The following is a 24,907-nucleotide window of genomic DNA, read 5'->3' on the forward strand; positions in this document are numbered from 1 at the left end:
AAAAGAAAAACAAAAGAAAAAGAGCAATTCCAGGTATGGCAGATGAGTAGAATTACATTTGATAGAGTGAAATAGTTATTTAGGTAACTCCTCAGTGAGGTGGGTGGGGGGTATATTTATAGTTGATGGATGATTATTTAAGCACTGTAAGATGTTTTAAAGTAACTTCAGTAATTATTAAGTAACATGGATTTTTTTTTTAATGTTAGGAAATACCTGTAGGAAATAGAAGAAAAGCTGATGACTTTCCACTGGAACATTTATATGATATCCTAGGCTGAATATATAAGTATAATTTCTCAAACTCATTTCACCTAGCCTACATGGCTTGTACATGCCTCAAATATCCTACCAATAGAAGAGATTTTCATCTTCATTTCCAAATAGTTAAAAGAGTTAGAGAACCCCCAAAGGCAATTTTTATTATTATGTGATATTAATGCCAGATGGCCTGTTAGATCTCTGAGTCCCTAAAAGAGATGAAATTTAAAGTGTTGGGACTATAATGTTGCCAACCAAGTTAAACATCTTACTCAGTGACCTACTTTTTCCATATTTCCAAATTTACCTAAAATTCTTAAACAATGAAAAAAAACTTAGAAATAAAAAGAACAAATCACAATTAGAGAAGGGAATTCTTATGTTACTTTCCCTAATGATTTCAGAAATGAGCTCCCCCCTTCCCTCCACGGACACATACATGGTTTCTATTCCTTTTGTCTAATTTAGTCTCCTTTATGGAACTGATAATTCTTTATGGCTGCCTAAGGACCCCTTAATGGAGAAGGCAATGGCACCCCACTCTAGTACTCTTGCCTGGAAAATCCCATAGATGGAGGAGCCTGGTGGGCTACAGTCCATGGGGTCACTAAGAGTCAGACACGACTGAGTGACTTCACTTTCACTTTTCACTTTCATACATTGGAGAAGGAAATGGCAACCCACTCCAGTATTATTGCCTGGAGAATCCCAGGGACGGAGGAGCCTGGTGGGCTGCCATCTATGGGCTCACACAGAGTCAGACATGACTGAAGTGACTTAGCAGCAGCAAGGACCCCTTAAAGATGCCAGTATAGGTGTTGTTTTTTCTTTTTTTTTTAAGTGGACTAATTCATTCTAAAACTTTCCTCTTGTCCCTAGAGAGCTACTTCTGGCAAGGCACTAACATGTGACAATAAACTTAAGGACAAGGCTGAAAAAGTTTTTCCACTCTATATGTAAAATATTTTCAGGCAAAAGATATCAAGTTCACTCTCATTTATCATTCTAAACATGAATCTTATAAATAAAGGCACTACTGAATAGTATACACACACATACACCATATTTACATTTGGGTAAATATGTAGTTTTCTACATATTTTTATCCCTCCAGAAGACTGTTTGATATTTTTAAGAACTAGTAATATTACATTTCACAGAGGAATTCCCCTCCCCCACGATGGCTCAGCCGCAAAGATCTGCCTGCAATGTAGGAGATGCGGGTCCCATCCCTGGGTCGGGAAGATCCCCTGGAGAAGGAAATGGCAACCCACTTCAGTATTCTTGTCTGGGAAATCCCACAGACAGAGGAGCCTGACGGGCTACAGTCCATGGGGTCGCAAAAGAGTTGGACATGACTTAGCTTCTAAAAACAGCAACAACAACAAAAAAAGCATTTCACAGAGGAATAGTCTATTATAAAAATTGTGTCTGATTTAGTGACTATCTCTATTCATAAAATGAAGATGATAGTACTTAAAGTTTCAAATATTTATTTATATTCTAAAAGTTAGCTTTCTCTATATTTGAATTATAAACTTTATTCAACAAAATATACAATTTTTACTGGAAGACAGAAAGAAGAGAGGGCAAAAAGGAGAGAAAGAGAGAGAGAAGGTAGATATTCAAGTATAGACACAGATGTATGTGTATAATATAGTAAGGATTTTATTTTTGTTCAGCTCTTCAAACCTATTTTAAATAAATTTAAATAGTAGAAAGAAAAGTAAACAAAGTCTCTAAAGCAACATAGCTGACAGTCACAAGATATTGAATAATATGGACTGAAACCAAATCCACTTTGGTTTATTAGCACAAAATGATTTTCCAACTAGCATTTTTACATTGCTAAATAATTAGACAGAATGAGCTCAGAAAAGGCAGACAATTTTATCTGCTTTAATAGAAATGGCCTATAAAATATGTCCAAAAGCAAAGCCCTTGCTCTGTTCATTCGCAAAACCATCCAACATTAGCATGCATATCCAAGTATCTATCTAATGTACATGTATTATCCCTGTTTCTATTATATGTATATCTCTTTTTCTGCTATGATGATTTTTCTATCCTTGGATGAATAACTGATGAAATTTAGTAAGTCTCATGTAGACTTATAGAAGTTGAGGAACAAAAAAGCATATCCGTTTTTAATAACATCAAGTTCTTACTTTGCAGTAAGTAGGCCATAAAAGAAATAAAAGATTTCTAAATGAATGGACTCCTTACAAATGTACTTCTTATGTTTTTAAATTCTCCAAACTGTCTTAAAAAGATAGGCCCATATAAAGTCATGATATTCTTTAAAGAAATAAATGGTCTGCAAAAAGATCAGCTGTACCATTTTTTGGAATGGCATTCATTCAGATGAATTCAGGAAAGAATAAAAATCAGCTGTCCCATGACTTAAATCCACAGGATTGATTTCCTAAGTATGAGGTTTGTATAAAAACATATCTAAGGGGTCTCTTGTAGCCATTACTTCCCTGGTGGCTCAGATGGTAAAGCGTCTGTCTACAACTCGGGAGATCCGGGTTTGAGCCCTGGGTTGGGAAGATCCCCTGGAGAAGGAAATGGCAATCCACATCAGTACCATTGCCTGGAAAATCCCATAGACAGAGGAGCGTGGTAGGCTACAGTCTATGGGGTCGCAAAAAGTTGGACACTGCTGAGCGACTTCACTTTCACTTTCACTTTTCACATTTAGCTAAGACAAAAAGAATCAGCTAGAATATTTTTTTTCTCATGTGGGAAAAACGTATCTGTTATTTGTTATTTAAGATATTTCCAATGGGTTGTGTTTTCCTATTTGTCCTCTGGGGCATCAATAAACCTATTTCCTCGGTATGTTAAGACTCTGTCAAAAAATAAAAGAACAATTCTGGAAAAATATATTCCCGAAGTATTTCACTGGCTCACATGAGGAGATTGAGAGGTTGACAGCAAGTTTACCTCTCACCCCCAGCCCCTCTCCTCCCCACCTCTCCCATTCCAAATCATGTCATGAAGCTTATTTGTTGATTGTCACGTTTGTAACAGGAAAGGATTACTTTTAATAAAAAAGGAGAAAATAAGTACTTATGATACTTCAGATTTCAGAAAGCTGCACAAAAGAAAGCAAATTCTCCAACGACTAACTGGCCTTTCCAGTCCATCAGCTTTGTATCTCTCCTTAAAAAGGTAAAGAAATAATTAGGCATTCTACAAATCTTTCCAGAACCTCAAATTCACTTTATCACATATCAATATAATAACTAGAATTCCAAATATGTTTTCATCCATAAGTATATTATATTATGCTCAATATAGGAATAAAGTAGAAAGACAAAGCAATCTCCCTTCTCATACCTTTACAAGGTCCGTCTAGTCAAGGCTATGGTTTTCCCTGTGGTCATGTATGGATGTGAGAGTTGGACTGTGAAGAAGGCTGAGAGCCGAAGAATTGATGCTTTGGAACTGTGGTGTTGGAGAGGACTCTTGAGAGTCCCTTGGACTGCAAGGAGATCCAACCAGTCCATTCTGAAGGAGATCAGCCCTGGGATATCTTTGGAAGGAATGATGCTAAAGCTGAAACTCCAGTACTTTGGCCACCTCGTGTGAAGAGTTGACTCACTGGAAAAGACTCTGATGCTGGGAGGGACTGGGGGCAGGAGGAGAAGGGGACGACAGAGGATGAGATGGCTGGATGGCATCACTGACTCGATGGACATGAATCTGAGTGAACTCTGGGAGTTGGTGACGGACAGGGAGGCCTGGCGTGCTGTGATTCATGGGGTCGCAAAGAGTCGGACACGACTGAGTGACTGAACTGAACTGAACTGAAACTGAACCAAGTAATTACTTCTGCTTCAAATGTCTTTTGTGTGATGGGTTTAAAGTCCTTGCTTTTTTGCTCAACTCTCTTTCACCAAGAGAAAGAATACACTAGGTAATAATTATTATAACATATCTACACACATGTAAATATATAAATGCCCATATAAGGAAGGATATAAGTGGCAAGGAATCCACCTACCAATGAAGGAGATGCCAGTTCCATCTCTGAGTCAGGAAGACCCCCTGGAGAAGGAAATGGCAACCCACTTCAGTATTCTTGCCTGGGAAATCCTATGGACAGAGGAGCCTGGTGAGCTACAGTTCACAGGGTTGCAAAGGAGTCGGACACAACTTGGCAACTAAATAACAACTACACACACACACACACACACACACACACATACACACATATGTAGCTTACAAATATGTAATAAAATTGTTTATTTTTGCTTCTATACTTTACAATTCATTCAATAAGCATTTTCAGGGTGTCCACTCCTACGAGGTCCTACCAGGACAGAAGGCACAGAGAGAAGACCCCAGATTCTGAGTTGCTAGGGAAGATAAGATATATCTGGAAATAATCATAACATATAACATAAAGAAACAAGGGTGAATGCTATAAGAACCATATATGGTATGCAACCATTATGGATGGTAACCATGTGAACCATCATGAGGCAAGTTAGAAGGTAAACAGAACTTCTTGAGGTGGCTGACTATGTAGCTGGTCAAAAAAAGGCTTGTTTGTCTTGACTCTGGAAAGCAACCACTGTAGCTTACTAGTAAGACACAAGGGTCTCCTGAAAATATTAGCATTTTATACACTGTTTTTTTAAGTGAAAGTCTGCTCACTTGTAATATATGCTGCTTAGTTTAACAGTATCTTTAATAAAAGAGGCAATACCACTCAGTAGAGCATATAGAAATTACTTTTTGATCAGTCCAAAACCAAAATATTTATATTTTGGCCTCTTCTATTTTATATTTTATTTTATGACAATAATTTAATGATCTTCATTGGTTTTATTCCATCTTGGGAGAAATACCAGAAGGTATTACTCAAGTAAAAACTATGAAAAGAAAAGAACTTTGATAGAGAATTTTAAAATGTCTTGAAATCTTCCCTATTTAAGGTCCATAAGTATGCATTATCTCATTTAATCCTTAAAAGAAGTCTAAGTTAGTTTTATTCTAGCTTTAAAGATAAAATAATAAAGTCAGACAACTTTTCTACAAGACATAAGAATTCAAGTCAGAGGGATAAACTAGAATAAGAAGAGAGATCCAGGTCTGGGCAGAAATGAATGCTCAACAATGAGTAAATGGTAAAAATAATTATGGAATAGGAAAAATATTACACAGTTATTAAAACTGCATTTTCAAGAAATCAGGAGTAACTGGATACAAAGTTTAACTTCAATTTTGTGAAAATAAATAAGTCAAAATCTGGAGCGTAATACACCAAGATACTGGTCACAGTATAACAAAAAAGAAAACAAAGTCAAAAAATGAACTCACCTTGTTTTGAATGGTAAAAAGTGTGGTGTAAAGTGTTTTTAAAAATCAGTATCAAGCTTGACTTTATAGTTTCCGAACTTTACTGATTCTCTTTTGTAATAACTTGAAATTTAATTTTTTTCAATCTAAATTCAGTAATACTATATTTCATAGAATCTAAGATACAACCCACTATAAGACACACTTTATTTGCCACCTAGAAAGAAAAAACAATTGACAATTTAACTATGGTAGTTTTTGATTTTACATAGCTTAACATAAAAATGTGTATCTTAGAGCTGATGAAATACTTTATGGACATTTGAAATTTTTTATTGAGGTTTAATCAACATACAACATTATATTAGTTTCAGGTATAAAACATGATTTGATATTTGTATATATTGTGAAATGTTCACCACAATAAGACTAGTTAACATTCATCACCATATACAGTTACATATTTTTTTTCAGTGTAAGAATTTTTAAGATCTAGTCTTTTAGCAACTTTCAAATGTGCAATATAGTATTATTAACAGTAGTATCCATGCTACACATTACATCCTACAAATTATTTTATAACTGGAAGACTGTAAATTTTGACTCTCTTCTATATCACCGTAATCCATTCATCCACTGATGGACATTTAGGCTGTCTCCATATCTTGGCTATTGTAAATAAGGCCGCGATGAGCATGGGTGTGCATATTTTTTTTCAAATTAGTGTTTTCACGTTCCTTAAATAAACAGTCAGAAATGGAATTGCTAGATGATATGACAGCTCTATTTTTAAATTTTTGAGGAACCTCCATCCTGTTTTCCATAGTAGCTGCACAAATTTACATTCCCACCAACAGTGCACAAAAATTTGCTTTTCTCCACCTCCTCTCCAACAGTTATTACTTGTCTTTTTGATAATAACCATTTTAGCAAGTATAAAGTGATATTTCACTGTGGTTTTGATTTGCATTCCCCTGGTTATGACCAACCTAGATAGCATATTCAAAAGCGGAGACATTACTTTGCCGACTAAGGTCCGTCTAGTCAAGGCTATGGTTTTTCCTGTGGTCATGTATGGATGTGAGAGTTGGACTGTGAAGAAGATTGAGTGCCGAAGAACTGATGTTTTTGAACTGTGGTGTTGGAGAGGACTCTTGAGAGTCCCTTGGACTGCAAGGAGATCCAACCAGTCCATTCTGAAGGAGATCAGCCCTGGGATTTCTTTGGAAGGAATGATGCTAAAGCTGAAAATCCAGTACTTTGGCCACCTCATGTGAAGAGTTGACTCACTGGAAAAGACTCTGATGCTGGGAGGGACTGGGGGCAGGAGGAGAAGGGGACGACAGAGGATGAGATGGCTGGATGGCATCACTGACTCAATGGACATGAATCTGAGTGAACTCGGAGTTGGTGACGGACAGGGAGGCTTGGCGTGCTGTGATTCATGGGGTCGCAAAGAGTCGGACATGACTGAGCGACTGAACTGAACTAAATTCAGGATGAAGTTGCTGTGAAAGTGCTGCACTCAATATGCCAGCAAATATGGATAACTCAGCAGTTACCATAGGACTGGAAAAGGTCAGTTTTCATTCCAATTCCAAAGAAAGGCAATGCCAAAGAATGTTCAAACTACCGCACAATTGCACGCATCTCACATGCTAGTAAAGTAATGCTCAAAATTCTCCAAACCAGGCTTCAGCAATATGTGAACCATGAACATCCAGATGTTCAAGCTGGTTTTAAAAAGACAGAGGAACCAGAGATCAAATTGCCAACATCCACTGGATCATCGAAAAAGCAAGAGAGTTCCAGAAAAACATCTATTTCTGCTTTATTGACTAAGCCAAAGCCTTTGATTGTGTGGATCACAATAAACTGGAAAATTCTGAAAGAGATGGGAATACTAGACCACCTGGCCTGCCTCTTGAGAAACCTATACGCAGGTCAGGAAGCAACAGTGAGAACTGGACATCAAACAACAGACTGGTTCCAAACAGGAAAAGGAGTATGTCAAGGCTGTATATTGTCACCCTGCTTATTTAACTTCTATGCAGAGTACATCATGAGAAACGCTGGGCTGGAGGAAGCACAAGCTGGAATTAAGATTGCCAGGAGAAATGTCAATAACCTCATATATGCAGATGATACCACTCTTATGGCAGAAAGTGAAGAAAAACTGAAGAGCTTCTTGATGAAAGTGAAAGAGGAGAGTGAAAAAGTGGGCTTAAAGCTCAACAATCAGAAAACAAAGGTCATGGCATCTGGTCCCATCACTTCATGGCAAATTGATGGGGAAACAGTGGAAACAGTGGCTGGCTTTATTTTGGGGGCCTCCAAAATCACTGCAGATGGTGACTGCAGCCATGAAATTAAAAGACACTTACTCCTTGGAAGGAAAGTTATCACCAACCAAGACAGCATATTAAAAAGCTGAGACATTACCTTGCCAACAAAGGTCCATCTAGTCAAGGCTATGGTTTTTCCAGTGGTCATATGTGGATGTGAGAGTTGGACTATAAAGAAAGCTGAGTGCCGAAGAATTGATGCTTTGGAACTGTGGGGTTGGAGAAGACTTTTGAGAGTCCCTTGGAGAGCAAGGAGATCCAACCAGTCCATTCTAAAAGGGATCAGCCCTGGGTGTTCTTTGGAAGGACTGATGTTGAAGCTGAAACTCCAATACTTTGGCCCTGTGATGCGAAGAGCTGACTCATTGGAAAAGACTCTGATGCTGGGAAAGATTGAGGGCAGGAGGAGAAGGGGACGACAGAGAATGAGATGGCTGGATGGCATCACCAACTCAATTGATGTGGGTTTGGGTGGACTCCGGGAGTTGGTGATGGACAGGGATGCCTGGTGTGCTGCGTTTCATGGGGTCGCAAAGGACACAACTGAGCGAATGCACTGAACTGAACTGATGATTAGTGACACTAAGCATCTTTTCATATACCTGCTGGTCATCTGTATGTCTGCTTTGGAAAAATGTCTATCATATCCTCTTCCTGGTTTTAAATCAGAGTATTTGTTTTTTGATATTGATTTATATGTGTTTCATATATATTTTGGATATTTGCACTTTACAAGACATATGATTTGCAAATATTTTCTCCCATCCAGGAGATTGCCTTTTCATTTTGTTCATCGTTTCCTTTACCGTGCAGAAGTGTAAGCACAGTTCTGATATTCCATTTTAAATATAGCTATCTATAACTTTGAGCTTCCCTGATAGCTCAGTTGGTAAAGAATCCACTTGCTTTTATCTAGCAATACTAGTCATTTTACTCAGTTAACATTATTATAGAAAAAGAAGCTTTTCTATGAGGGAAACTTCTTTTGTCCTGAAGCAAAAGGACCTAGCTCTAGTTAAGAAAAGAATACTAATTTTCATTATATATCATAGTTTGTGTTGAGAATCTGGTTGTTTCTGGTGAATTGATGTATCCTTCAGAAGCTTTGTTACATCTAGCTTCTTTTCCAAAACATAATTTAGATAATTAATTATCAAATTTAATTTAAATATCTTTTCATTCTCAGCTGGAAAGAGAAACAATACAATATATTCAATTAGGAAGACTTTGTAATATGAGAGATTTAAATATGCTTCCATTTCTATGAATACTGTATATTTTAATCAATATATTTATTTTGGAGTATGTAAGTCATCCTGACTTTCACAGTTAGACCAAACACATTTTAATTATGTTCACACTCCCACAAAAGAAATTCTCCATACAAGAAATGAATACAGGATTAGATTTTAAAAGTTTTTGTGTATTACTCTTATAGTTATTTACTTTTCTATTTAACAAAATTTTTTTATTTCTTTTCCTTTTACATGTTTCTTTTCAGTTTGTTCCTTTCTGAAGAGTAGCCAAAATGAAATGAGATTTCAAGTTGTGATGTTGACCATACCAACCACAAACAAAAATCCAAAAGGAAGAGAACAAAATACAATTTACTTTTAATTAAAATTTAAAAACGACACTTCCTATTCAACTTTATGCATTGAAAATATTCCTGATTTAAAGATTTCTACTTTGCAAAAATCTCATTCTAGTTGTTATTTTTTACTGGCAGATGGGTAGAAGCTAGCAGGGAAAGAAGAGTAGCAAAAAATCCAAAAAAGTCTTACAAGCACTCCATGTTTAAACATGTGCAAGTTTACATAGAACATGCTTAGAAGTAAATAAGAAACCAGCCTAAATGTCCTCAATAAATTCAACTCCAAATTATATCAACATGAAATGAAACAAATGCAGGTTACAAATTTAACTCTCACTTTTATATACATGTCCCTTTTTCTCCATATTAAGTTGCCAACTATCAGTAGGCATGATTCCAACATATCTTATTTGCTACAGTCTATCCAGATTTCAAGGATAAGAAAGCACAATTTGTACATGAAAAGGGAAAATAATAATAGTTTGTGTGTGTGTGTGTGTGTACACACACGTGCACATGCATGTGAGACAGATGTGCTGGGGGTGGAAGAATGAGGTCAAAATGAGGCCAGAAAAGGTAACATATTTACTGTGTGCCTGCTATGTGTTGCATGGGAGAGCTAAGTCACTTCTGCTGCTGCTGCTAAGTCGCTTCAGTCGTGTTCGACTCTGTGCGACCCCAGAGACGGAAGCCCACCAGGCTCCCCCGTCCCTGGGATTCTCCAGGCAAGAACACTGGAGTGGGTCTCCATTTCCTTCTCCAATGTATGAAAATGAAAAGTGAAAGTGAAGTCGCTCAGTCGTGTCCGACTCTTAGCGACCCCATGGTCTGCAGCCTACCAGGCTCCTCCGTCCATGGGATTTTCCAGGCGCTTCAGTCGTGCCCAACTCTGTGAGACCCTATGGACCGTAGCCCATCAGGCTCCTCTGTCCCTGGGATTCTCTAGGAAAGAATACTGAAGTGGAATACCATGCCTTCCTCCAAGGGATCTTCCCAACCCAGGGACTGAACCCGAGTCTCTTATGTCTCCTGCATTGGCAGGAGGGTTCTTTACCACTAGAGCCATCCAAACACTGCAATTTGAAGGCTAAATACCTGATTAATATAAGAACAAAGGAAAACCAATGTTTTTCTTTCTGTTAAATTAATCAAAAACCCATACAAAAAGTTTAGCAACATCTGGCATTTTGCTCTTTTATTAGCAACAAAAGCAGTTATTTTATTCTGAGTTTAGTTTTGTTTTTTTTAAACTATGAATACGTGTTTTAGAGAAGAAAAGAGGAGGGAATAAATGAAATTCTAAGCCTATTTATGTCAGTGCCCTCTAAGGCTCTGTTATTATTCCAAACTCCATTAAGCTAGTTTTGGTCTCCCCTAAAACCAATTAACAAGGAAACAGAGCAAAGAATGGCATCTTAAAACTCTGCTAATTAACTGAAATATGCAATTAATGAACAATTTTTCAGCTCTACCATGCTTAGGAAATGTGGCTACCCAACTGTGGGCTTCAAAAGTATTTCCCTGATAACTCAGAAAGCTGACCATTCTTTAAAACACTAGCCAGCGCTGCAAAGAAATCATACTTCTGATATGTTCATTAAATGAATGACTTAAAATTGAATCTTTTTCTTTAATCAAAATTCTGCAAGTAAGGCAGGTAAAAGAAATGAAACTTGATAACCAAAGAAATACTAACAAAGAAAACAAACACTTCAGGAAAACATGTCTGCAAATCTGAAATGTATCCATTTCTCACCATTACAACTTTCTTACCACTACCGGCAAAAGTACTCTGACCCAACTCTACAAAGGCTCATCAAGCCTGTATTTTATTTCACAGTTTATTCAGAATTTAATATATAAACACATCACCAACCTTAATTCCAGCCAGCAGTCACAAGACAGGTTGGATCAGATGAATAAAATCTGAAAGATAAACAGAATAACATACCATAAATTAAATCAACTGAATGACTTAGTCTTTTACTTTAGTAAAAGGGAGGATGAAGTTACTTGAATCCTCACACATAAAATTTACTGGCTGACAACACATCCACATCCATTTACAAGGGCATTACATAGTTATGAAACTTTAAACTAATATATCTTCTAGATTTTATTTAAAAATATGTATTAGATGTGCAAGTTATATCCTATTCTATTTTCAGCAGTTTCTGTTTAAAATAGAACAATGCTTATGCTTATAATCTAAAATGTCAACCATAAATATTTTTTAAACAAACTCTGTACTGAAAGTACTACCACTTATCTTAAAAGATGTTTAACTAAAAATAATAAAACTGACACATTCAATCCTTAATCTAATTTAACATCCACAGACAGTTTGTGGATTAAAAGTGCAGGATCAACAATCTGTTTGACTGCTTCAGTCCATGGGATTGCAGAGAGTCAGACACAACTGAGCAACTGAACGACACGATAATCTGTTACAAGGCAACAAAAGTCAAATAAGACGATTCCAATCGCAACCTAGCAATCTTCTCATTATTTTCTTACACCTAAATCTTGCCACTAAATCATGCTGAGAAGTGTGTTGTCAAGTGGAAGGAATGAGAAAGTAAACCAAGGAAAAAGCAAACCCAACTTCTGTTCCAAAAGTCAGCCTGTATTCTGAACACTTAGTAGAGAAAATGACTCTCCGATGACAGAGTGGGATTCTTGGCTTGCAGCAAGGATCATCCATGGATAAATCTCCAATTAAAAAAAATAATCGTTAGGTTCCAGAAGTGTGTTTGTGATTAACTGGTTAGAACTTTGAATATGTTCCACATGGTATTGTTAGAAATGGTTCATTATTAGACTCAGAGGTTAAGTCCAAAAGATAATTAACCTAAAATCATGATTATTTAATGAAAACAATAGTATAAATACTCATATATTCAAGATAATATGTTAATTAGCTTGACTGTAGTAATCATTTCACTATGCATATGTATATCAAATCATGTTGTAAACCTTTAATATACACAATTTTATTTTAAAATATAAAAATACTAGTTAAAAATGATTGAAAATGAAATTCTATTTTTAAAAACTTGTTATTTTATATTGGGGTATAGCCAATTAACGATGTTGTGATAGTTTTAGGTGAACAGTGAAGGAACTCAGCTTCGCTCAGTTCAATTCAGTCGCTCTGTTCTATCCACCTCTTTGTAACCCCATGGACTGCAGCACACCAGGCTTCCCTGTCCATCACCAACTCCCGGAGCTTGCTCAAATTAATGTCCATCAAATCGGTAATGCCGTACAACCATCTCATCCTCTGTCATCCCCTTCTCCTCCAGCCTTCAATCTTTCCCACATCAGGGTCTTTTCAAATGAGTCAGCTCTATGCATCAGGTGGCCAAAGTATTGGAGCTTCAGCTTCAGCATCAGTCCTTCCAATGAATATTCAGCACTGATTTCCTTTAGATTGACTGGTTTGAGCTCCTTGCTGTCCAAGGGACTCTCAAGAGTCTTCTCCAACACGACAGTTCAAAAGCATCAATTTTTCAGCACTCAGCTTTCCATCCCATTCAATGATGCCATAGCTTTTCAAAGTTCAGTTTTTGACAGTGTTTGTAATATAAAGGCAAATACTAACACTGCATTAAAACCAATGTGGAGTAAGAAATGAGGATGAATGTCCAATCTGGCTCTTAGGTTTGAAGGCTAGTCAGTACCCAACAAGCACACATTATTAAGTAACTGTGAGTTTCTAAGTATAAAATACAAAGTTTTTTTTCTTTCAATTTATATGCATTATTTTTTCAAAAGGTGACTAAGTTAATACCTGAATAATTTGTATCCTAATTAAACAAAACTTGAGGTATTTCTTTCAGCCTAGGGGTGCCATGAAAAAATTACCAAGATACTCAGAATGTCATAAACTGAGAAAGTCTAGGACACTCTCTGTTAAGCATAGCACTTTGTTTTGTTTCAATTTTGCTCCACAAAATTAAAGAAAAGAAAAATCAGGAGAGATTTTATCTTTTTAGAAAAAACTAGTAAAGAGAGAGATATAAAAGAAGAGGGAGAAATTATTTTCTTAAAATCAGAGAAAAAATACTAGGAGACTGGGAAGGACAGTGGTTCAACACACTGCAAATATGTGACTGCGTGTCATGTGTGACTACGTGTGCATGTTCATGTGCACTTCCAGGCATGAAAGAGGTAGCTAAAATAGGACACACAAACACCAGGGGGTGAAAGACAAAGAACCAGGAGTGGCCTACTGTACATGTATACATGTTAACCACAGTGACCATATGTCACTACTCCCTAAGAAAAAGTGGTTCCTTAGTTGCTTGGAGTCAAGGAATGACTGCATAGAATCACATGTTAATTTATGTGCAGTTTTAAGTCTCAGCTTACCATTTGATCACAACTGCTTCTTGCTAAGAGTTTTTGGCATACTAAATTGATATTCTGGTATCTTTAAACTCAGATAGATTGGATTTTATCTGTTCTGCATAAACTTTCACATATATGTGTGCATGCTCAATCACTCAGTCTTGCCTGACTCTTTGTGACCCTTTGGACTGTAGCCCACCAGGCTCCTCTGTCTATAGGATTCTCCAGACAAGAATACTGGAGTGGGTTGTCATTTCCTCCTTCAGAAGATCTTCCCAACCCAGGGATTAAGCCTTCATCTCCTGTGTCTCCCACATTGCAGGTAGATTCTTTACCCACAGAGTATATATTCAAATACATACTGTCAAAAGTGAAAGTCACTCAGTCGTGTTCAACTCTTTGCGACCGCACGGACTATATAGTCCACAGAATTCTCCAGGCCAGAATACTGGAGTGGGTAGCCATTCCCTTCTCCAGGGGATCTTCCCAACCCAGGGATAGAACCCAGGTCTCCTGCATTGCAGGCAGATTCTTTACCAGCTGAGCCACCAGGGAAGCCCATCCTGTCAAAGTAAAAACTAAATGAGACTTGTAGAATTTTTCAAAAGTCAGACTTTATAATTAACGAACCTGGCTGCTTTATATGATCCATAATGGCCACCTGATGGGAAGAGCTGACTCACTGGAAAAGACCCTGATGCCAGGAAAGATTGAAGGCAGGAGGAGAAGGGGACAACAAGGACAAGATGGCTGAATGGCATCACTGACTCAATAGACATGAGTTTGAGCAAGGTCTAGGAGTTGGTGATGGACGGGGAAGCCGGGCATGCTACAGTCCATGGGGTCACAAAGAGTCAGTCTCGACTGAGTTACTGAACAACAACAACAGATGTTACTAGGAGGATATTCTGACCTACCCCCATCACTGTCCCATCAACCCATCCCTGTTTCCAAAAATGTTTATTGTCTTTTCAGTGAAGCATATGTGACACACAAACTCTGTTCAAGATATCAGTACTATTTCAATTATGTTAACTTCGTATTTGAACCCATTGGCTTAGTACACTGAAGAATATCAATTAGTGATTGTTAAATGAATGAAGATGCTTCGTGTCATACTTTTCTGATGCTGCTTTTCTGATGCTGTCAAATGTAAAGAAATGGTTGAAAATTCCCCTTTTAGCAGAGATAAGGAAAAAAATCCCATCCATGACCCACCTGATTTGCATTGAAAATGTGTAATATAAAAGTTCTGAGGGAGAAGAGGTGTTCATTTTTGACCTGGTGAACTCACACTGTCTGGGGAATTTTGTTTGCTTGTTTGCTTTTCTTATCTTAAGGGCAGCACATCCATTTGCAGTGCCTGGAGCAGCTGCTTTGTAAAAAATTCTCTGAACCTTTTATTTCCCCACTCAACCCAGTTATCGAGCAAACAGGCACAGAATAGTGAAGATTTATGTTGCCCCAAGGCTCAATCCTCACTGTGAACATCTGCCATTTCACACACAGAGGTCAAGACTTTTTGTGTAGTATTTTGCTAAACAATACCCTCAGCATAACTCAAATGAAATTCTTTTCAATAGGATTCAGCATCTGCTTTTAGGCAGCTTAACTTATCAGCATATTGAAAGCACCACTTCTTCATCCTGAGTCTCTTCTCCACAACAAAAAGGCAGGAATATGTCAGAAACTAATCTTGAGAATTAATTGCTAAATCTTTCTTTCTCCTCTTTATCCAATGAGAAATAATCTTACATCGGTCTATCATACATCATTTTGTGATGGTCAGGTTGAATTATAAACTGGATATCAGGCAGCAGTATTCCTGTTTACATCTCACAAAGAATAAAAATTGAAAATAATAGACATATTTTTGCTATTAGATTACGAAGGTCAACTCTCATTTGAAAAACCTTTCACATTTTCTGTACTTCTCTCTTCTTAAAGTTACACAAGAGTCTCAATGAAAAGAAACTATAACTGCCTGAGTCTTGAAAAGTTACTGCTTGAACTTCACTTAACATACAAATGTAGGGAATACTACAGTATGCAAATTAAAATTAAAAATAGATTCTATTTTTTAAAATATATTTAAGTGCTTATTTTTTAATAGTAAGCACAATCTTTATATTTTAAAATACAGGACAGTTTAAAAATAGTATTGTTTATTATTTCAAAGATCAAAAGCTCTTTGCCATCTAAAAGCTTAGTTAGAATCTAGTGGGATAGAGGTAGTTATGAAAAATCAAAAGACAAAAGGCAATGATACAAAGCAGAATATACCTTTTGTCACTAAGAAATATCAACAAAGAGCTATGGGACACTGGAGAACAAAGGAGGATAAAAATGAAAGCCTATTATATAAGGATAAGGATTCAGAGGTGCATTTGAGTTGAGCCTTGAAGGAGGCAAAGGATTGTGATAGTTGGAGACAGAACGGAAATGAGACCAACTCAGACAATGGACTCAGAGAAAGGACTTAGCAGTAAAAAGTAATGAAAAAAGCAAAGACCAAGGGGTATCTGGGGCTTCACCTAGCTGGAGTATAATACACTAGAACAGCAACAATTGGGTGAAAGTCTAGGTTGGGTTTGTATAGGCAGAAACGATCTTGAATGACAATCTGAGAATAGAGAATTAAATATATTCAATTTTGCCCACTTGGAGAAGGAAATGGTAACCCACTCCAGTATTCTTGCCTGGAGAATTCCAAGGAGCCTGGTAAGCTACAGTCCATGGGGTCACAAAGAGTTGGAAATGACTGAGTGACTATCACTCACTCACTCAGTTTTTTCCACTAAAGTGAACCACTGAAGGTTTTCTATTCAAGAATTATATGATTAAAATATTTAAGTGACATCACTGTGTGGACTGGATCAGAGATGAGGAGATATTAAAGAGTAAACCATTTAGGTATCTCCTTCAGGAGTCTAAGTGGTGGGTAATGAAGCATCAGTTTGCGTAAAGAAAGTGTTGATGCAAAGAAGGAAGAAGACTCCAACTACTGCAGATGCAAACATCTTAGACTGCTCAGGCTATATAACAAAATACCATTTGCTGAGTGACTTAAACAATAGAAATATATTTCTCAAAACTCTGGAGGCTGGAAGTCTGAGATCAAGATGCCAGTTCAACCAGGTTTTGGTAAGAGGCTTATAGCTAGCTACCCTCTCATTCTCTTCTCCCATAGTCACTGTCTGGCCACCTCTGTGACCTCATTTAACATTAACAGACAAGAATACTGGAGTGAGTTCCCACTGCCTCCTCCAGCAGACCACATTTTGTCAGAACCCTGCACTATGACCTGTCCGTCTCGGGTGGCCTTGCATGGCATGGCTCACAGTTTCATTGAGTTACACAAGCCCCTTTGCCATGCAAGGCTGTGATCCAAGAAGGGGAATATTCTGAAAACCTTATTCCTAAATACAGTCACATTGATGGCTTAGGGCTTCAACGCATGAACTTTGCGTTCAGTCCAGAGTAGCGTGTATAAGTAGTGTGTAATAACCTATTGAGGACTGTGAAGAAAGCTGAGTGCTGAAGAATTGATACTTTTGAACTGTGGTGTTGGAGAAGACTCTTGAGAGTCCCTTGGACTGCAAGGAGGTCCAACCAGTCCATCCTAAAGGAGATCAGTCCTGGGTGTTCACTGGAAGGACTGATGCTAAAGCTGAAATTCCAATACTTCGGCCACCTCATGCAAAGAGTTGACTCATTGGAAAAGACCCTGATGCTGGGAGGGATTGGGAGGAGGAGGAGAAGGGGACAACAGAGGATGAGGTGGCTGGATGGCATCACCGACTGGATGGACGTGAGTCTGAGTGAACTCCGGGAGTTGGTGATGGACAGGGAGGCCTGGCGTGCTGCGATTCATGGGGTCGCAAAGAGTAGGACACGACTGAGTGACTGAACTGAACTGAACTGAACTGAATAACGTATGGGGCTTAGGAACTGGTTGGCTATGAAAAGGCATGTGACAGAGAAAAAGAGCCAAGAGAATTCTGAGGGTTAGAGACAAACAGACCCCCATAAAGATATTGTCATTCTTAGAAACAGGAAAGGCTAAAGGTAGATCAGGCTGCTGAGCAAGAGGAGAGGGTGATAGGTTTTGTTTTGTTTTTTTTTTAACACACATTGTGAGTTTCTGGCAGGATAATCAGGGAAGGTATGCATCAGACAACTAACTTATTGATAAAGGGTAGATTTTATGTGATATGCAAAAGAGTGAAATCTTACCTAACACTGAAAGAAAACAAAAAGGAATGAATATTGTGGAGATAACTGGGCTAAAATACATCAATATAGGGTCAGAAATATATGTTCCAAATTATAGAATTAGGTTGCCTAGCCAACCCACATTATTGTATATTTAATCACACTTTTCCTTGATAGACAGGTATAACATTAATAGAGCACTGACTGTATGGAAGCCCATAGTTTACAATGAATGCTACATCCTGTCTGCCAAGGCTGTGGGCTGCTCTGGGTCAGTGACCCAGCAAATCCACATTTGTATCTCAAGCACTTAGAGTGGTGTATGGCACAAAGTCAGGCATCTATAAATGCAGAATGAGTCACTCCCGGAAAAAAGAGGCTGAGTCATGAGCACTCCAACTAATTTCACCTTTAGACTTTGTATCATTCACATAAAATGACATTGTCAGAAGAGAAGCACTAGCTATGATGCCCAATGGAATGTTCTGAACACATAAGCTGACATGTTCCCTGTAGCTACGGTGACAATGCTCGGAAGTAGAGATTAAAGGGTAAAGAGGACCAGTTCCACGCTGGGATTTTGTATCTACCCATCTACTGTCACAACACAGTAGGGGAGAAAAGGTAACACAGCAAGTCAGCAACTAGAAGTATTAATAGCTACCCATTTAAGTTGAAGAAGTTTTAAATGCTCAATTATGGAGTCTGTTTTATGAAAACTACAGTACTATCTCTAATACAAAAGCAACAATAGGAGACAATGCTTGTTAAATATAACCCAGACATTGTACAAACTATGTCGCAAACATTATTAATTTAATCCTCACAAGAATAAATAAAGCGGGCATCATTATTTCCAAGAGGAAACTAGGCTTATAAAGATTAAATCCATAGTACCTATGGATTGAGCTTTCCCAGGTGGCTCAGTGGTAATGAATCCACCTGCCAGCGCAGGAGACTGGGTTCGATCCCTGGGTTGGGAAGATCCCCTGGAGGAGGAAATGGCACCCCACTCCAGTACTCTTGACTGGAGAATCCCATGGACAGAGGAGCCTGGCAGACTACAGTCCATAGGGTCACAAAAGAGTCGTATACAACTTAGCAATTAAACAACAACAATATCACCTATGGATTAAGACTGCTAATTAATTTTATAGAAATACTATTAAGGCAAAAATGACAACTTTAGTCAGAGATAAGGTGAAATATTTACGTATCTGGTATATGGGCTGTGTATATTTATATATGCTTTTTTCACCTTTTGCTTTTAAGTTTAGACATTCATGTGAAAGTCATTCAGTCATGTCCAACTCTTTGTGACCCCATGGACTGTAGACTGCCAGGCTTCTCTGTCCATGGAATTCTTCAGGCAAGAATACTGGAGTGGGTAGCCTATCCTTTCTCCAGGGGATCTTCCCAACCCAGGGATCGAACCTAGGTCTCTAGCATTGCAGGTGGATTCTTTACACTCCTGAGTCACTAGGGAAGCCCTTAGATACTCATGTGTCTGTGCAAACCAAGGAAGCCCTTAGACACTCATGTGTCTGTGCAATTCCTTACAGAATTCTGGCATAATCAAATTCAGGCAGAAACAATAAAGGCAATGCTTTGAAAACACTGTAAGAAAACAAATGACAAAATTTTGAAATAGAAAGACCCCAGACTCCTGTAGTTCTAAGCATTTTTAGTGGGACAAAATTTTGGAAGATGCAGTATTTATTAAGAAGCTTTTTGCTGCATATGTACAATTGAATCTCTCTGCTGTACATGTGAAAGTAGCACAAAATTGTAAATCAATTATATCCCAATATAAAATAAAAATTAAGCTAAAATGAATTCCAAACTCAGAAAAAAAATATATAAACTTACTGCTGACACTACCTCAAAGGTCTACAGCAAAAGGGTCTAATATATTTTATCCCAGATCCTTCCTTTTTTTTTTCTTCCTTGTAATATTTGTGTTATGGATGTTAGGCATATAAATGGTTTAAGAAGCTGATATGTTCAAGGTTCATGATGAAAAACACCAGTAAAAAGTATGGTTTATTGAGAGCCAAAATGCATCTGAATAATGCTATATTTATTTTGATAATGAGATAGTACATGAGTGAAAATGGAATCGACAAAAGCCAGTACGTTTATTTTCTGCAAGAAAGCCCATCTGCTAGCTCAGATCATTAGTCTTTAAAATCTAAGGTTTCCTTTGAAATGGTTTTATAGCAAAGTGAATGCACTATCAACTATTTGTTCAAAATCTTTAATGGAGCACCTTTTGATTAATACTTGGATTTACAGCTGAGATTTGAAAAGATGTGAAATACGTGTGAGCACTCATTGAGCATGAGGTATATACAGTAAGTCTAACATCAGGATACTTTTTTCAAAGATTAATCCTATAATCTAGAATTTTTTCTAATTCAGAAAGTACACATTCTCCGAAGATTATCAAAAAGTCATTTTGTCATCTCAGTAAAACCTGAATTTCAAAGGAATGAACAACTATAAGGCAATCCTTAAACAATGAAATAAATCTGTTCCCCAAAGCTCTAATTTCCTGAAAACCCTAGTATATCCACTAAGAAGCCAAATTGGAGCATTCCACACATTTCTGGACCCACTTCTCTGAGTCAAAAGCTTTCTCCAGGGTTAACTCAGGTATATTTAACTCCTGTAGATGTTGTTGTTATAAATAATTTTCCAGCATAATTTAACTAATTTAATAAAAGATGTCAAACCCTCAAAAAGAGGTATAAATGGATTGACTTCAGCATTATTTATTATAAAGAAAATTTTCATCAATTTTAATATTCTTGTTGCATTATATGCTATATATAAGGGACCAAAAATGAGGTCAGAATTTATATATTACAATTGAAAATCCTATTTCTGGAACAAATACAGCTACAACAAAAGTTAGGATTTCCTATAAGTCTAAAAACATTCATGTAAAAAACATCTGCTGTTACCACATGTAAAATGTTAAGTAGTTTTTCAGACTCTGTCATCCCTCAACTGTCCCAATTAAGGGTTAGAGCTTCAAATTTTCTCCAACATAAAGTGGACCAAAAAGCAATACAGTAGAATAAAAATAGCTTAAATTAACTGCACAACTTTTCCCTACTCTTCACATACAGGTGGTCCTAGACTTATAATCTGTTAACCATTTATTTTAAACTATACGGAAAATATTACAAATGGTGGTTAAATTCCTAATCCAGTCTACTTAATCCTTACTCTTACTGAAGTAGTACTGCATAGCTAATTTGAATGTTTTATGGTCTGACTGTGATCCAAGACACAGCTTCATTATTTTATTTTAAGAATGTGTTCCCAAGCAAATGGAATACACTAGGGAATTAGTTATACACTCTATTAACTAATGACTTTTTAATTTTTAAAAAAAACTTTAATTTTGTATTTTGAACTAACCATGTTGTGGTAGTTTCAGGTGAACAGCAAAGGAATACAATCATACATATACATGTATCCATTCTCCCCCAAACTCCCCTCCCATCCAGGATAACTAATGATTTTTGAATAACTGCTTCATGGCAGGCACTTTTCTAAGGACTGGAAAATAATGATTGGCAGTAAGTTATGGAAAGTTTTCTGCCCTTTTAGAGGTTGATTCCTCCAGTGAATATAAACACATAAGAGAATGATGACCTCTATGAGGAAAATAAAGCACGGTAGGGGGTAAGTGAATGAATTGTGGTGGGAGCTTTCTCCATCCCCAATTTCAGAAGCAAGAAAGGGGTAGAAGCTGAAATGCCATTAATCACAGCATGAAAGCTAGACCCTCACCTAATGCTTTTTCAGATGAAAATATTTCAATGGGCAGATGCCTGACCTACAACTGTCCTTAAGTTGAAAAGTATAAATATAACAAATACATTCGAATTCTGAAAGTGCACAAAAAGTACAATTTGGGAACTAGTATGGGTTTTACTAATAGTGTTGGTACTACATGAACACAAACATCTTGTATGTATAGACATTAGTTTTTCCACATATATAGTTTTGCTTAATCCTGTGTTAACCTAGATTCAGTTGACTCTGACTCATTATCAAATATGACACCTACTCCCAATGAAAGGTAATCTCTAGTAATGGGTTATTTTCAATTGCTAGCTTGCCAAAGTGTCAAATGTCATGCAAGAAAGTAAATAATCCAGAGACCAAAGGAAACAAATAACCTAATGTTTGATATCCTCACATAATGAAATGCTTCCAAATAATAACATGTGCTTCATTTCCAAACATTTAACATAATGAAAAAAAAGTTACAGAAGGTGGGATCTGTAATCCATCCGTAAAGAATTGATGAACTCTTCTTGTTTGGGCCAGGGACAAAATCGTTTATAATACACCACTGATTGATAAAATTCCTCTTGGCACACACATCTTCAACCAGTTAACAGAGAGGGAAATGAGCTTTGACAGCAGTCGGGCAACACCGAAACGCTGTCCCCTGTGACTCACATGAACGCAGCCGGCACCAGCCTCTGCGGCGGGTCACCTTGTCACTTCTCAGAGCACTCAGTGCTTGATGGATCCAGTGCCACAGCAGAGTAACTGTACACACTCCTCAGCACTAGAGAAAGTCAACAGGCCCTTCCCTGTCTGGAATGAGGAACCCAATTATCAACTTGTGCTGTGTGTGTGTTGGGGTGGCAGTCATGCTGCACAGTTGCTATTGTGTTCCCATCTGCCAGTTTCAATGAGCTATGGAAACAGAGCCAGAAGATTTAAGTTCTTTCACACATAATTTTTTTAACTATTGCTAATAGTCAACAAGGGATGTTTAAATAATTGAGGAGGCATTATTTTCTATCCAGTCCCAAATCAAGAAAGTCATGCTGCTAAAGGAAGAGGAAAAACACAAAATAAGTATGTACTTATTTGCAGTAATTCATTCCCAAGCAAACTTACTGAGAAAGATAAGATTCAGTGTAAAGAGGCATCAAAGAAACTACCTTGATTTCCTGGTAATGAAATGAAAACACTGGCCACATGTCAGTAAATGCTCACTGTTGTAAGGCAGCCTATACTTCTGCTACACTCAGAGCAAGTCCATTTACTGATTTAAGTCAATACAAATGGAAAACATAAGAGTGAAAACTTTTTTTTTTTCACAAACACAAATGAATTTTTCTTTATAATATTTTCAGATGGATTAGCATGTCTAAGGGTCCTTACTTGTACTTTTGAAAATGAGAATGAAGCTTGAGAAGATTAAAGGAATGTCCTGAGGTCATCTAAATTGTCAGCAACATGATGAGGTCCAGCAGCAAGTTTCCTGATGGGATGATAACCTGGGTAAAGCTAAAGGAACTGGCAGAAAACACTGCACAATCAATCTTCTGGAAGGGCTTTGAGGCCTCTATGGAAATCTCTCCCAGCTGTCACCCACCTTTCCAGGCTCCATGTAGTGTATTTAATCTTCCCCATGATGAAAGGATGATTAAAAGTAAATTGTGTGTGCTCTCTGAAGGCAAAGCACACTGATATGACTTGAAAATTTTTCAAATGATTACTATAAAGTCTGGCATTGCCAGAAGGCAAATTGAGAGGCAAATTATGACATCTTGGCCTCAACTTTCAAAATGCATTTTTTCCTATATATAGACAGGAACCATAACAGGTAGACTGTACCAACAAAATACAGTAATTTCAAGAACAATTGCTCTTCAACAAAGGGTAAATATACCATTAAATCTTGGTACCAGTACTAGTTAAAATATCAACATTAAAACACAGTACACTTTTCAATACTAGGATTTTTTTTTCTTCTTTTAGATTTATCTCACTTTTCTGTATTTGTAAGTATTTAATAAAAATGAACATGTGTTATGTCTAGCAATAAAAATATAAGTGAAAATACTTTTAATAGATTCTTATAAATTACTTTTCCAAAATATTTTATAAAATATTTTCCTCTGTTGTTACAGTATAAAAGTCCTGCAATAAGAAAAATATTCTAAGAATTACGGATCATGTTTAGTCATTAGAGTGATATGAATAATTTTAGATTTTTAAGTCTGAAGGATACCTTCATGACTTTATTTCTAAATGCATTGCTTTGTTAACATGCAACTTTGTTCTTCTGGTTCTAAGTTTTAAAATAAGGATACTAAATCCACTCCTTACGTAATTGACAGGTAAGTGTAGAAATAACAAGATAACAATCACAATAATAAGACAGTTACAACCTGTTTCAGGTGGTCATATTTCCTAAAAAACCGGCTATGATTCTAAAAAAGTAGACAGTTTCATTTTAATCAGATTACTATCATGTGATTTATTAGTATTCAAATTTTATTACTATAAATATGTTTTAATCTTCTCAGCTCTGTTCAGTTACTCAGTCATGTCTGACTCTTTGTGACCCCATGGGCTGCAGCACACCAGGCTTCCCTGTCCATCATTAACTCCTGGAGCTTACTCAGACTCATGTCCATCAAGTCAGTGATGCTATCTAACCATCTCATCCTCTGTTGTCCCTTCTCATCTTGCCTTCAATCATTCCCAGCATCAGGGTCTTTTCAAATGAATCAGTTCTTCACATCAGGTGGCCAAAGTATTAGAGTTTCAGCTTCAGCATCACTCCTTCCAATGAATATTCAGGACTGATTTCCTTTAGGATTAGCTGGTTGGATCTCCTTGTAGTCCAGGGGACTCTCAAGAGTCTTCTCCAACACCACAGTTCAAAAGCACCAATTCTTCAGCGCTTAACTTTCTCTATAGTCCAACTCTCACATCCATACATGACTACTGGAAAAACCAAAGCTTTGAGTAGATGGACCTTTGTTGGTATAGTAATGTC

At 37.2% G+C, this 24,907-nt stretch overlaps 1 protein-coding gene across 18 annotated transcripts in view; it reads right to left on the bottom strand.

Annotated features, from left to right (window-relative positions):
- Positions 1-24,907, bottom strand: part of MAP2 (microtubule associated protein 2) — a 298,493-nt gene that overhangs the window by 216,793 nt on the left and 56,793 nt on the right. For all 18 annotated transcript variants that reach the window (XM_018060031.1, XM_018060047.1, XM_018060069.1 and 15 more), the window contains one exon: positions 11,390-11,439. The gene's annotated coding sequence lies outside the window, so the exon portion shown is untranslated. The remainder of the gene's footprint in view (positions 1-11,389; positions 11,440-24,907) is intronic.

This window comes from Capra hircus, chromosome 2 (genome assembly GCF_001704415.2).
Source record: "Capra hircus breed San Clemente chromosome 2, ASM170441v1, whole genome shotgun sequence".
NCBI classification, from domain to species: Eukaryota; Metazoa; Chordata; class Mammalia; order Artiodactyla; family Bovidae; genus Capra; species Capra hircus.